The sequence below is a fragment of the Lactuca sativa genome, chromosome 8 (genome assembly GCF_002870075.4).
Source record: "Lactuca sativa cultivar Salinas chromosome 8, Lsat_Salinas_v11, whole genome shotgun sequence".
Lineage (NCBI taxonomy): Eukaryota > Viridiplantae > Streptophyta > Magnoliopsida > Asterales > Asteraceae > Lactuca > Lactuca sativa.
The window spans coordinates 192214291-192226606 of record NC_056630.2 but is presented as its reverse complement, the minus strand read 5'-3'; the positions used below and the strand labels follow the sequence as shown (position 1 = coordinate 192226606).

The 12316-nt window shown below is 34.1% G+C and overlaps 1 long non-coding RNA gene across 5 annotated transcripts; it reads left to right on the top strand.

The window, feature by feature from the left end:
* The first annotated feature begins 9318 nt into the window (after positions 1–9318).
* Positions 9319–11984, top strand: LOC111911776 (uncharacterized). Of its 5 annotated transcripts, XR_006186327.2 has the most exons (7): positions 9319–9465; positions 10112–10194; positions 10306–10356; positions 10879–10959; positions 11041–11098; positions 11177–11227; positions 11787–11984. It is a non-coding gene; the product is annotated as an uncharacterized LOC111911776 (long non-coding RNA). The 5 variants fall into 5 exon arrangements; XR_006186329.2 differs by lacking the exon at positions 10306–10356; XR_006186326.2 differs by having other exon boundaries at positions 10112–10356.
* The last annotated feature ends 332 nt before the right edge of the window (positions 11985–12316 follow it).

Below are 12316 nucleotides of genomic sequence, written 5' to 3'. Positions count from 1 at the left end.
GGAGGTATTGGTTACGTTATGAACAGCAGATGAAGATTCTTCTTTTCGTCCCTTTGTAAATTTGAAATTTGATGAGAATCCAACGAGTCTGTAACATTGAGACTTAGTGTGACCAGATTTCTTGCAGTGTGTACATGTGAGAAACTTTTTTGATGTTTGAAGATTATGATTTTGCGAAACATTCATGGCAATGGCTTCAGTGTTAAACACAGGGACAGAATTAATCTCTCTTTGTTGTTCTTCTTGAAGAATCAAAGCATATGCAGTAGATAGAGTGGGAAGAGGTTTCATCATAAGGATCTGGCCTCTGATTATCTTGTAAGAATCATTAAGCCCCATAAGAAGCTGAATTAACTTCTGATCTTCAAGAAATTTGTTAAGAGCAGCAGCAGCATTGCAAGAACACGCAGGAAGATCTTGTACCACATGCAATTCATCCCAAATTTTCATGAGTTTAGTGTAATAAGTAGAAAACTCATATGATCCTTGTGAAATTGAATATAGCTTTTGTTGAATTTGGTAAATGAGGGCTCCATTGGATTGTTCATATCGCTGATTCAGTTCATTCCAGATTTGAGTCGCAGTTGGAAGAAAAAGGACACTATCGGCAATATTCTTGTGAAGTGAGTTCAATAACCAGCTGATGACCATGGAATTCGCACGATACCAATTTGAGTAGTTAGGAGAAGATGTATCTGGTTGAACAATAGAGCCATCAACAAAACCTAATTTGTGTTTTGCAGATAAAGAAATTGTCATAGCACGTTTCCAAGCATTGAATCCAACTCCATTAAAGAGATTGGTGACAAGAATTGAATTCGGAGTGTCAGAAGATCCAAGATAATATGGACTGGAGACAGAAATTGCAGTTGGATCAATCGAAGCTGATGTAGACATGATTGTTTACAGAGAAACAAAAATGAAGAAATGAAGAAACGAAGATGAACAATAAGAGTTGCGGAAGATGAAGATCGAATCAATCTGATACCATGTTAACTTTTATGAATGAAGATCGATGAATGAAGAGAGAAGAATTGTATTTTTCTCATTAAGTTTCAGAAACAATAGAGATGGTTATATACACCTGATAAGCAAGAAGCTAATCTAATGAACAAAATAACTAACTCAATGTTAAATTACTGAAATACCCTTGAACAACTATAACAGAATCTAACAAAAAGCTGTAATCCCGCCTTTCCTACTTAACTCAAAACTAAATCTACTCTAATAAATGAAAATCTTTTTGCCACATGTCACACTCTTATTTGGTTATTTTCAATTAAATTTTTTCCACATGGTATTAAGTGGTTTTTTCTATTTTATTAAATTTCACATAATATTTATAATATTTAAATGTAATAATTGCAATAAATTTGATAATAAATGCATATCAATTTCAGTAATTGACTTTCCTTCTAATTTCAACATATTTAAATTAAAACATTATTAGTTTCCTTTGTTTATTTATCTAAATTGTTTTTTTAATTTAAAAGACAAAAAAACACTTTAATTTTAATAATTCAAAATTTTTCTAATTTTTCTTATAAATTCAAACTTTTTCAAATGTTTAGAATTTTCATAACTTTTTTTTTAAATGAACCCATGTAATACATGGGTTTTACACCTAGTGATATACTAAATGATATACTAGTATATAAATAGTTATTAAATAATAATAATAATAATAATAATAATAATAATAATATTATTATTATTATTATTGTTTAAGCTTGTTGGTTTTTGTTAATTCGTGCCTTGTTATTAGTACTTTGTTATTTATTTTGAGATTGTTGATTTTGTTATAAATAATAAAACAATGTTTACTTAACGTTACTAGTATTTAATAGTGTGGTAATTTATGAATTTGAAGTATGCATTAATCAATATATATATATACACAAACACTAATATGCTCTTACAGTTTGAGGGGGAGGCTTTCGAATACTCAAATTGGATCGGAACTCTAAGAATAGTACCAATAACGGCTACCGGAGCGCCTTGATGAAGATGTCGGCTTACTGGTAGCGGGAAGGAACATGAAGAGCATGAACATGACCGATAGAAACCTTTTCACAAACTAAATGAATGTCGAGCTCAATGTGTTTAGTTCGTTAGTGTTGACTCGGATTTGCAGAGGCGTTGATGTTATCACAATAAAGTAAAGTAGGTGTCCGATGGGGGTATGAAGTTCGCAAAGGAGATTATGGACCCAAGCTGTTTTGACTATTGCATTGGCTAAGCCACAATATTCAGCCTCGACGCTTAATCTGGAAATTATGTTTTGGCATTTAGAGGGTCGACGATACCAATGTCAGCCCACTGGATTATGTTTGTAGGTTGATAGTTGTCTTTGTGACACTTGTTCGTATGCCTATATATGCTTAATGTCTTTGCGACTCATGCTGATATGACTATATGCTTAGGTGTATGGGGTGAAATCAACCCGCTCGGTTGAAAATTAACGACTGGGTTTAAATAGACTTGTGGGTGAAATAGAATCGTGGGGTGAGATAGACCCATTTGGTTGAAAAATACTGATTGAGTTGTGTGACAACCCTAAATTTTCTATTGCCTTGAAAGCTCAGCCATTTAACCCAAATAAATGTCAGACTTATTCCTGCTATCATTTAGCACAATTTAGAGTTTGTTTGAGCATTTTGAGCCCAGTACACTCAAGGAATAAGTGTTGGGGTTTATCTGCCAAAGCAATAGCACGTCAAACGAGCCAGAACCACCTTGACCTGGAGTTCACGGCCAACACATGGGAGTTTACGGCCGTAAACTCCATTTAGGCCGTAAACTCCACCTTAAATGGTGAAAGGTTGGCCATTTGTTCATTCCATCCTCTTCCTTTGGCTGAAATCCTCTCAACTATCATCCCGTTCTTCGTCCCCGATCTTCAAAACTCGTAAGTTTCTTGTCCCAACTAGTTGATATACTACTTAAGCTAGTGATCTTACATGTTTTCATCCATGAAATTCATGTTTTCATAGATCTTCATGTTTCACCAAGAACTCCATGAACACACACTAGTGTTTTTGGCTAAAAACGATCATTCAAGCTCCTAGATCGTAAGTACTCTTATCCTAACTCATTGTACACTAGGTTTAACATGTTTAGGGCTTAGAAACATCAAGAAACAAGGGAGGGATGAGAGTTTACGGCCAAGGGATGTTCTTGGTCCATAAACTCCCTTTAAGGGGGAAATGGTGCCCTTTCTTCCTTCCTTATGCCCCGAACTCAACCTAGAACCAACCACCATTGAAGTAGGGACCATAAACATCAAAAATACCATGGACATATAGATTTTACGGTCGTAAACCCCCAAGGAAATGGTCCCTTGGCCGTAAACTCCATAAAGGGGACATATGGTGCCCCTAACACCCCTATGGCTTGTATAAATGACTAGAACCTTGCATGCTTAATCTAGGAACACCAAAACATGGAAATAGTGGGCAAACATGAGTTTGCGGCCGTAAAATCATGTTTTTACGACCGTGAACTCCCCCAAGGGTCCATTTTGAGCCATAGTCACTTCCATAGCCCTTGATTCGAGTCTAGCATAATTCCTTGAGTGAGATAAGACCTTTAAACACCCCATGGCACCACTACCATGAGTTTACGGCCGTAAAATCATGGGGGTTATGATCCAGAAACCATAAACACCCCTAAGGGCCACCATTTGAGGAGTAAACTCCAATGTGAGGCCATACTCTCTTTATATGCAACCCTCGGTACTCCTAGCACTTATAGCAAAGTGTTTCCCTGCTTTAGGATGTCCTTGCTTGCATAATTGGTTGTCAAATGACTAATTAGATACTTAATGTATCATTACATTTTAAATAGGATTCGCGTGTGTGGTCAAGTCCTCACTTGGCACTTAGTATCCTATACCGTCCATTCGTCCGAATCACCCACGTCAGGTGAGTTCATACCCCGGAATTAACCTTTTAAATGATTTTAAATGCTTTTATGGAGGGAATACAAGTTGAACTATAGAGTTATTATATCAATCACATGTGATTAATAATTGTATAGCAAATGGATTTTTACATGTTAAACTACTTCATCCAACAAAAGGTTTTCCAATCTCGTTTTCAAATCTTGTTTAAAGTATGAATTTCTCTTTTAGACTATCAAAAGTATTCCAAAGGTTTTCAACGCTTGTTTTATAAATTGAGATCAAGTCGTAAATTCTTATTTGTAAAGATTTTCCAAAGGTTTTACCAAAGTTTTCTTCTATGCTTTTATTTCGTTAAATGCATGCCTATATTTGTATAGTTATATAAATAATGTTTAAAGGACTTAGAACGGCTAGCTCTTTCCTTTTCTTCGTTGGGATGTGGTCTGGTGGGTATCAGTTATCCGTCCGAAGGTCGTTTAAATATTAGTTATATATCATGTATACATGTATAGACATAAAGGTTTCCATCAACTAGTTCATTTCCTTTGGGTAGCAAAGGCATCCTTCCATTCATCATTCATATACCTGAAACGTTAGTAACTATTATAGGAATAGTTAGGAGATTCTATTTACTCTTTCTAGTATGAAGAATTCCACAAGAGTCAGTTCATTCGTGAGTCTATACTATTACTATACTACTTTAAATAGAATGTGACGTACTATTTCCCGATATGCCGCTTACAAGCGACATCGCCATGTAACCAGAGTCTCCTGTAGGGAGAGCAGGCATCATGTGTATAGATCTATGTGAGACAGACACTCCCACACCTTGATTGCTAGCTACAGTCCGAGCCGGTAAGGCCTAATGGGTGACAGATGTCACCATACATCGCATGACCTGGAGGGTCATCAAGGATTCGATCGTCAATCAGCATGGTTACATACGAGTTCACATTCACCCTTTTATCCACCCTTTTAGTTAGACTGAGCCAAGCGTATCGTTCATTCGATACCCTCCTGGAGTTTATGTTTTCCCTTGTTTTAGACTTTGCTAGCTGTATCGTTCATTTGATACTGTCTGGAGTCTGTGTTTCCTTGTTTTAGACTAAGCCAGGCGTATTGTCCATACAATACCCTCCTGTAGTCTATGTTTTACTTATTTTTTTTAAACTTTGCGAGGCGTACCGCGTGGAGTCTAAGTTTTGTATACTTTTAAACCAGCAATGTTCCTGCTGAGGAAAATATGATTTTCCCTTATTATTTTTACTTGAGGCTTTTCTCATAACTCCTTTTAAAGTAAAAAATATATTTTGATAACGATAGTACTTTTGGGGAAATTACTCCTTAAACATAAACAATTGGGTCTTGGTAAAAGACTACCTTTATTTAGAAATATAGGATTGTCTGGAAGGAATTCTAATACTTTGTAGATTCTAAACCACCATCTTTCATGAGCTTATTTTGAAATAAAATATGTATTTATACTAATGTCATTAAATACTTATGAACTCACCAACATTTAAATATGCTGATACTCGCTTTCAAAATAACTTGTATTCTCAGGTCATCGATAGACAGGTACATCCCGGGAGCTTTTGTGAAGACAGCCTAGTACCAAGCTGCATCTACGTTATTCTCTGTATATACTTTGATGTTGCTATGAAATGTAACATATGTAAAATTATTACTATTAATACAATAGTTGGTGTACTTTGATTAATATACTACATATGTTGTGATACTTGACATGACGTCCTCCACCCCATAATGTATTCCGCCGTTCTCGATTTTGGGGTGTGAGAAGTTGAAATAAACTCGGGAGGTGAAATAGACCTAGGGGTGAAATAGACCCGTTACAGCTTTAAGCTGATATGTATGTACAGTATGTGGTATTTTGGGAACCTCACTAAGCTTTTGTTCTTACAGCTTTATGTTTATGGTTTCAGGTATTTTTGGTTCCAATGGGAATAGCTCGGTTTTTCCGGTTACAAGGGGAAGAGCTCGACATGATTGTATAGCATCCAATAGTATTGTAACAACCTCCTCTAGCACGTATCACAATATTGTCTGCTTTGGGCTCCCGACACAGAAACTTCCCAGGGGGTCACCCATCCCTGGATTGCATTTGCCAGGGCACGCTTAACTGCAAATTTCTTATAAGATTTGCTGCCCTCATGACTTTAAAACGCATTGTGACATGGAAGGTATCCACACCCCTTATAAGGAAATGTTTCGTTCTCCTTCCAAGCCGATGTAGGTTCAGGTGCAACCCACCTTCACCATCCTGAGATCAAGCTAACCCTGATCCCGTGTTTTGCTCCCTATTTAAGTGAAGTGAAAGGCTAGGGTTTGCATACCCTCAACCTCCATCACCTCATTCCCAACCAAAACGTTCTTAGTCTCCATTGATGACTTTTTGAGCTCTTTGGGTGTTTTTTGGACTCCTTGAAGAAAAAGACTCTTTGGGTGCATTCTTTTGGCAAACCAGCCCCTTCCTCATCATTTTGCAGTGCTTTTGGACCTTTATAAGTCCTAAAGCTCCTACATTTATCTTTATTGCATGCTAGATCTAGGATTGATTCACTTTTATTCATGTTGAGGCTTTATATCATGAGTGAGACCCTTAAAGTTAGCAACTTTATGGATCATTGAGACATTTCCTTGAAGTATGAGTTTATATATGAAGTCTGGTATTGGTTTTAGACTCCAAGCATGAGTTTTGATCCAATTACCTTCTTATGACCTAGTTAGTGTTGAAGTCATGCATTGGGCAAGCATGACTACAAAGCTACAATTTTCATGGTCCTTATGGTTGGGGAAGACCCACTGGGAAGTCTCAAAGAGTGGCTTAAATGATTAAGAGCTTAATGCTCAAAGCGGTCCAGGACGGATATCATGACATTAAGAATTAGCATGTCATGTTGTGAGAATGGCTCCTCGCGACTATTTTGTCCTTTTCCAACCACGACGTCACCCATGGGTGGTAACGACGTGGCTAGTGGCTGAAGTTGACTATGGTTGACTTTTGACAATGGTTGACTTTTTTGGGATCAAACTAGGGTTTTATGGATGTAGGGTGATATGGTATGACTCTATTGTTGTTAAGTGTTTTGTTGCTCCTGTCTACCATGTGTGTGAGAGTTTTCATGGTTTTAGCTGTTATTCGTGAGGCGAGTCTTCTCACAACTTTTGCATGTGTGGTATTGTGGTTGTGGCCAACTAGGTCTTTGGTATTGATTGTTGTTATATCTGAATTGAAATGCTGATAACTTAGGAATTTTGAGAATCACCCAGGGTTGCTGATAACCCCTAAAACGTGTCGTTAATCCACAGGACGTGTTGTTAGCCCACTGGGATTGTTGATAATCCCCAGGGTTGCTGATAACCCATAAATGTTTATTTTGCTATGCTATATGGATATTTTGGGAGGGACTTATTAATCTTTATGCTTACAATTGTGGATTTTATGTGTTTTAGGTACCTTATGTGTTTTGGGATAGTTGTATTGATACACCTGTGATTTCTTGTTTTGGTTTTTATGATACTTAGAGGTTTTTGCTAAATAAAAATGAAAATTTTGTTGAATTTTTTGGCTTGTTACGCACGGTACCTGCATCACAGCAACCGTTTGGCTTATTCCATTTCAGCTTTGGGAGATTTTTGTCCCAACTTCTAACTTTCATGATTTCTTCGTTTCTTTCTCGTTTTTTATGTTCTTTATATCCACGCGAAGGTGGACCATACTCTACAAATTCATTAAGTCATATCTCACTGACTTAATAGTCTTAATCTTTAAAGTCGTAAAGTTGGCCTAAAAAACATAAAAATACCAATTTTATCCTTTTAGTCAAAATGCATTTCCCGATGCATTATTTCTCGTGAACTTACTCATCTAACCTCTTTTAAGTGACTTAAACTTATCTTGGGCATTTTCATGAAGTCACAATTTCATTATCTCATCTAATTATCATAAATTACCACATTGCCCTTTTGGTCAATAGCCGACTAAAAGTCAACTTTCTCTAAATTTCAGTTCTTACATGTCATATTAAGTACCTAGCAGCCACATTCACCCAACGTGTACTTTTGAAACTTAAATCAATTATAAAAAAATATATGTTATATTTGGTCCTACCAACACCGTCTCTTTCCTTCTCCGACGACTTAACGTTCTACGCCAACGCTGACACTGTCTCTCTCATTCTCCCCTCGCGCTGTCGCCCTTCTAATTTTACGAAACACTAGCGTTGCCATCTTTCTTATCCATAACTATGGTTTTTGTCTTCAAGATATGATGAACATCAAGGGTTTTCATACGGATCAATTTACATACACTGACAATTGCACACGCCACCGGATGAGCATCATCACCCATTTCTTAGATCTATGTTGTCAGCCCTTTTCTAAGATCTTACATCGAAGAGCTGCAAAAGATTACACAAGTTTACATATCTACATTGAGTTAACTCGTCGGTTTACATATACTAACGAAGACCACACTACAAACCCTAGCTCTGTAAATCCAAATATAACCTCCATGGTAGGCGGCGAGCCAGATCTGTAAATGTTGGTCATCCAAACCTTTTTGGATAAAAATGACAATTTTCGACATACCAGATAGACCATTTTTACAGTTTTGTCTATTTACTTTAATCTATCTTTTCCAATGTGAGAGTAGAAATTTTGCCACTTGTCATTTTTTTATAATTTATAATTATTTATTTTTTCTATCTCTAAAAACGACACATGTTTTTTTCTATGATTTTACATTTAAATTTAATATATTTTTTTAAGTCCCTTAAAATTTACATTATTAATAGACATTTTGAAATACAAAATGTTTGGTAATCAATTAAGTGATCCTTCATGAAAAAAATTATCATTATAAATAATTTTCTATTCCACTTATTTTGTTCTCATTTTTTTTTTTTACATTTTTATAAACATCTTTTTATAAATTTCTGTAAAATATTTTGAATATAATTATTATTTATATTGTTCTAATTTATCCACGGACTATAACAACATAATGATAGTAATATTACATTGTTAAAAGTTAATTCAGGTAATAATGTATTTTTTTAGAACGAAATGAAAATTTAACAAATCAATCGTTTTATTAAGATTAAATTTCAAAATGACTCCAATCTTCAGAAAAAAACTTACTTAAGTTAATAATATATATAGAAAGATTAATCAATTATTTTTATGACTAAAGTTAAATATTTTATTAATTGCATTACATTTCTGTTAAGGGAAGGAATTGATGACATTAACTCAATAAATTGAGGAGTAAGAAACATCAATTAATTTACAGCCCGCCTAAATTTCCATATCATTTTCGATACTGAAAAATAAGCCGCCTAAATTTCGTGAAATTTATTGAAAAATAGCGCCATTTTCATACTACCATTTTCCACCATAATTTCCCTCCCACTGACCAAACACAACGAGAAAGCCCTGATCATCATCTTCTCTCCTCCTGACGACTCACCGCCGGAGCAAAATTACTGCCGTCTGTTCTCTCACATCTAATACACTCTACTAGTCTTCTATCTCATGTAAGTTTGTCCAGTTACTTTCAAATTTGTAATTGTATTTAGTGAGTTGAATCTTTATCGGCACTATTGATAGTCTCGAAGAGTTTACTGTAGGGTTTATTCACTAATCAATCACAAACTAACAACTTACCCTGTTTAATCTGGCTATCGAATCCAATCAATTAACTGACCACAATTCTTCATATAATCAAATGCGATTTCGATTTTCGAACTCACAAAACCCGTACTAATATGATTTTGAACTCATATAAACAGAGAATCGAAGAGTCGCACTCATAGGGAAGAGCTACATTTAAATATATCGACATTGGTGTTGTTTTTATTTGTTGTTGTACACCAAAACCTTGAAAAATGTTCTATTTCATTGATTAATGAACTTCACATCTTACAATAAGATACCATTTCATCTCAACCTAAATTTTTACTGCTCAATATGTGAAAAGTTATAGGAAAAATCAATGTGAGATTTCATCTCAACAAGTGAAAACCATTAGATGTGTTTTATCTGTTAATTTTGGTCTAAGTATGATGTTAGGAATGAACAGTACAACTCAACAAGTGAAAGGTATAAAGAAAACTCTTATGACCTTCTCATTAATTTTTAGTTTTTTTATTCACATTTTTTTGTGTGTTTTACAATGCATAGGATTACAGGAGTCCCAAGTCTTATGGAAATGGGGTTTGTGAAAAGTTTAATTTATGGTCCTCGAGGAAAGAAGTATAAATATTGTATGGTGATTAATTAATTGCTTTGTTTTAGACATAGTTGAATATTTGTTTATGATTGCATATTTTTACTAACCATCATAACAAACTCATGGCATTAAATTTTTTTTGAAGCATATGGCAAAAGAATGTCTACTAGTCTAGCATCCTACTTACATTTTTTGGGTATGTTTTTAATAGGCTTTATAATTTTGAATGGTTGATGTTGGACAATATACTTAACAAATAGGTTTTATCTGTTTTTGTTACTAACACTCCTTTGACAAGTTTGTCCCCTCATTCTTCTAGAAAAGAATCCAATTGGTACATTGGTATGCTTTTTATTAAGCTTACATTTTCATTGATGACCAATATAGCATCATACTTCCATTTATAATGCTTTATTTTTACAATATGCTTGTTGGGTTAACTTTTTTTTTTTTTTTAATTTATTTCTATGTTTAGTCTTACAATATTGGCTTAGTTCTTATTTTTGTTTTATTTGTTGGTTTAGCTTATCAATATGCATCCTACTTCCATTTTCTGTCTCATAGACATTAGTGTCTAGTGTTGGTTTAGTTTTTCAATATATTTGTCCATTTTATTAAATTTTATTGATATACCATACTTCTTCTATTTTCTGCCTCATAAGTGGTTGCAGAAATGGATTCTTCTACACCTCATGGTTACTATTTTATTGCATGAAAGGTTACATGGAGTTTTTAAAAGGAACTAAAATAGCATAAGAAGACTGAGGCTAATAGCATTGATTATGAGTGCTGCTAAATTGTAAGAATCTGGATTATCCTTACATTTTTGTGATTACTGATTTTATGTTTGAATTTATTAGTTGTTGAATCAAATAAACAGTTAGGGAGTGAAGTACCTGCGCTCAAGATGATCATGTTTGAAGACTGAGGGTTGCAATGTATGTAATTTTGTTTATGTTTTAAAGCCTTTTTGCATTTGTAGTTTCCTTAAATGTGCTTTGATTTCTCTAATGTAGGTGCTGATATATGTAGCAGATGTGTCTTTGTATGCACATCCTTCAATTGGGGTACATATGTTAACATCTTTTAAAATGTTGGATCCTAGTGTTCTTAGATGTAAATATGTAGAAATGAATTGAAAATCAATAGAAGGTTTTTTTTATTTGGGTATATGAAATGCAAATACATAAATGTAACAACTCTAACAATAAGGACATTGGTAACAAGGCTATAATTTTGTAAAAAAAATATTAAAACGAAGTAAAAGACTCGGTTGCACTATAACCTTTAGGTAATGAAAACATCCATGAATAATTTTTTTAGCCAATATGTAGGCTGCTAATATCTTTTTTTAATAACTAATTAATTGGAATATTTGCATATCCAATTTTGATTTTTAACTTTTGACATTGTATGGGGGAAATTAAATGATATTCATTAGAGTTGTTTGGTATCATAGAAAAAGTACTCACATCCTTTCTTATGTTTAAGATAACTATATATGAAGTTTGTGTTATTGGAAATATTTAGGTGAAACTTGAAAACGTGATTTATACTTTGTTGGGACTTTGATTTATAATATGCTAACATATTAGTCAAATAATTGTTGTATCTCATCACTTTCAGGACCAACACTTCCATCTTTTCAGGCTTAGCAATCGCAAAGAAGTTGATGTCTCTGCCGGGTACATTTGAGATCTCCTTAGATGTTTTGTAAGATAGGTTGTTAGTGATGTTAATATGTAAAAATTCATTTAGAAATTAAGTTAGACTTTTGATTTATTGAATTCAGAAGTAGCTATATAATAGTTGTAAGCTGCATAATTTGTTAGTATTTGGTATATATATATATATATATATATATATATATATATATATATATATATATATATATATATATATATAATGTACTAAAAGACCCGGTTGTTAATCAAGTAACCGACTTTGATTTGCATATGACAACAACGTTGAGACTCTTATAAGACCTGATTATATACATGGAAACCGGGTTCTAATATGTGTAGGGAAGTGGCATTGAAAATGTTATATGACCCGGTTATATTATAGTGAACCGAGCTCTTTTTGTCAGTAAAAGACCTGGTTTAAAACCGGGCTCTATTATCAAAAATACATAGGACTTGCCTAATATAAAACCC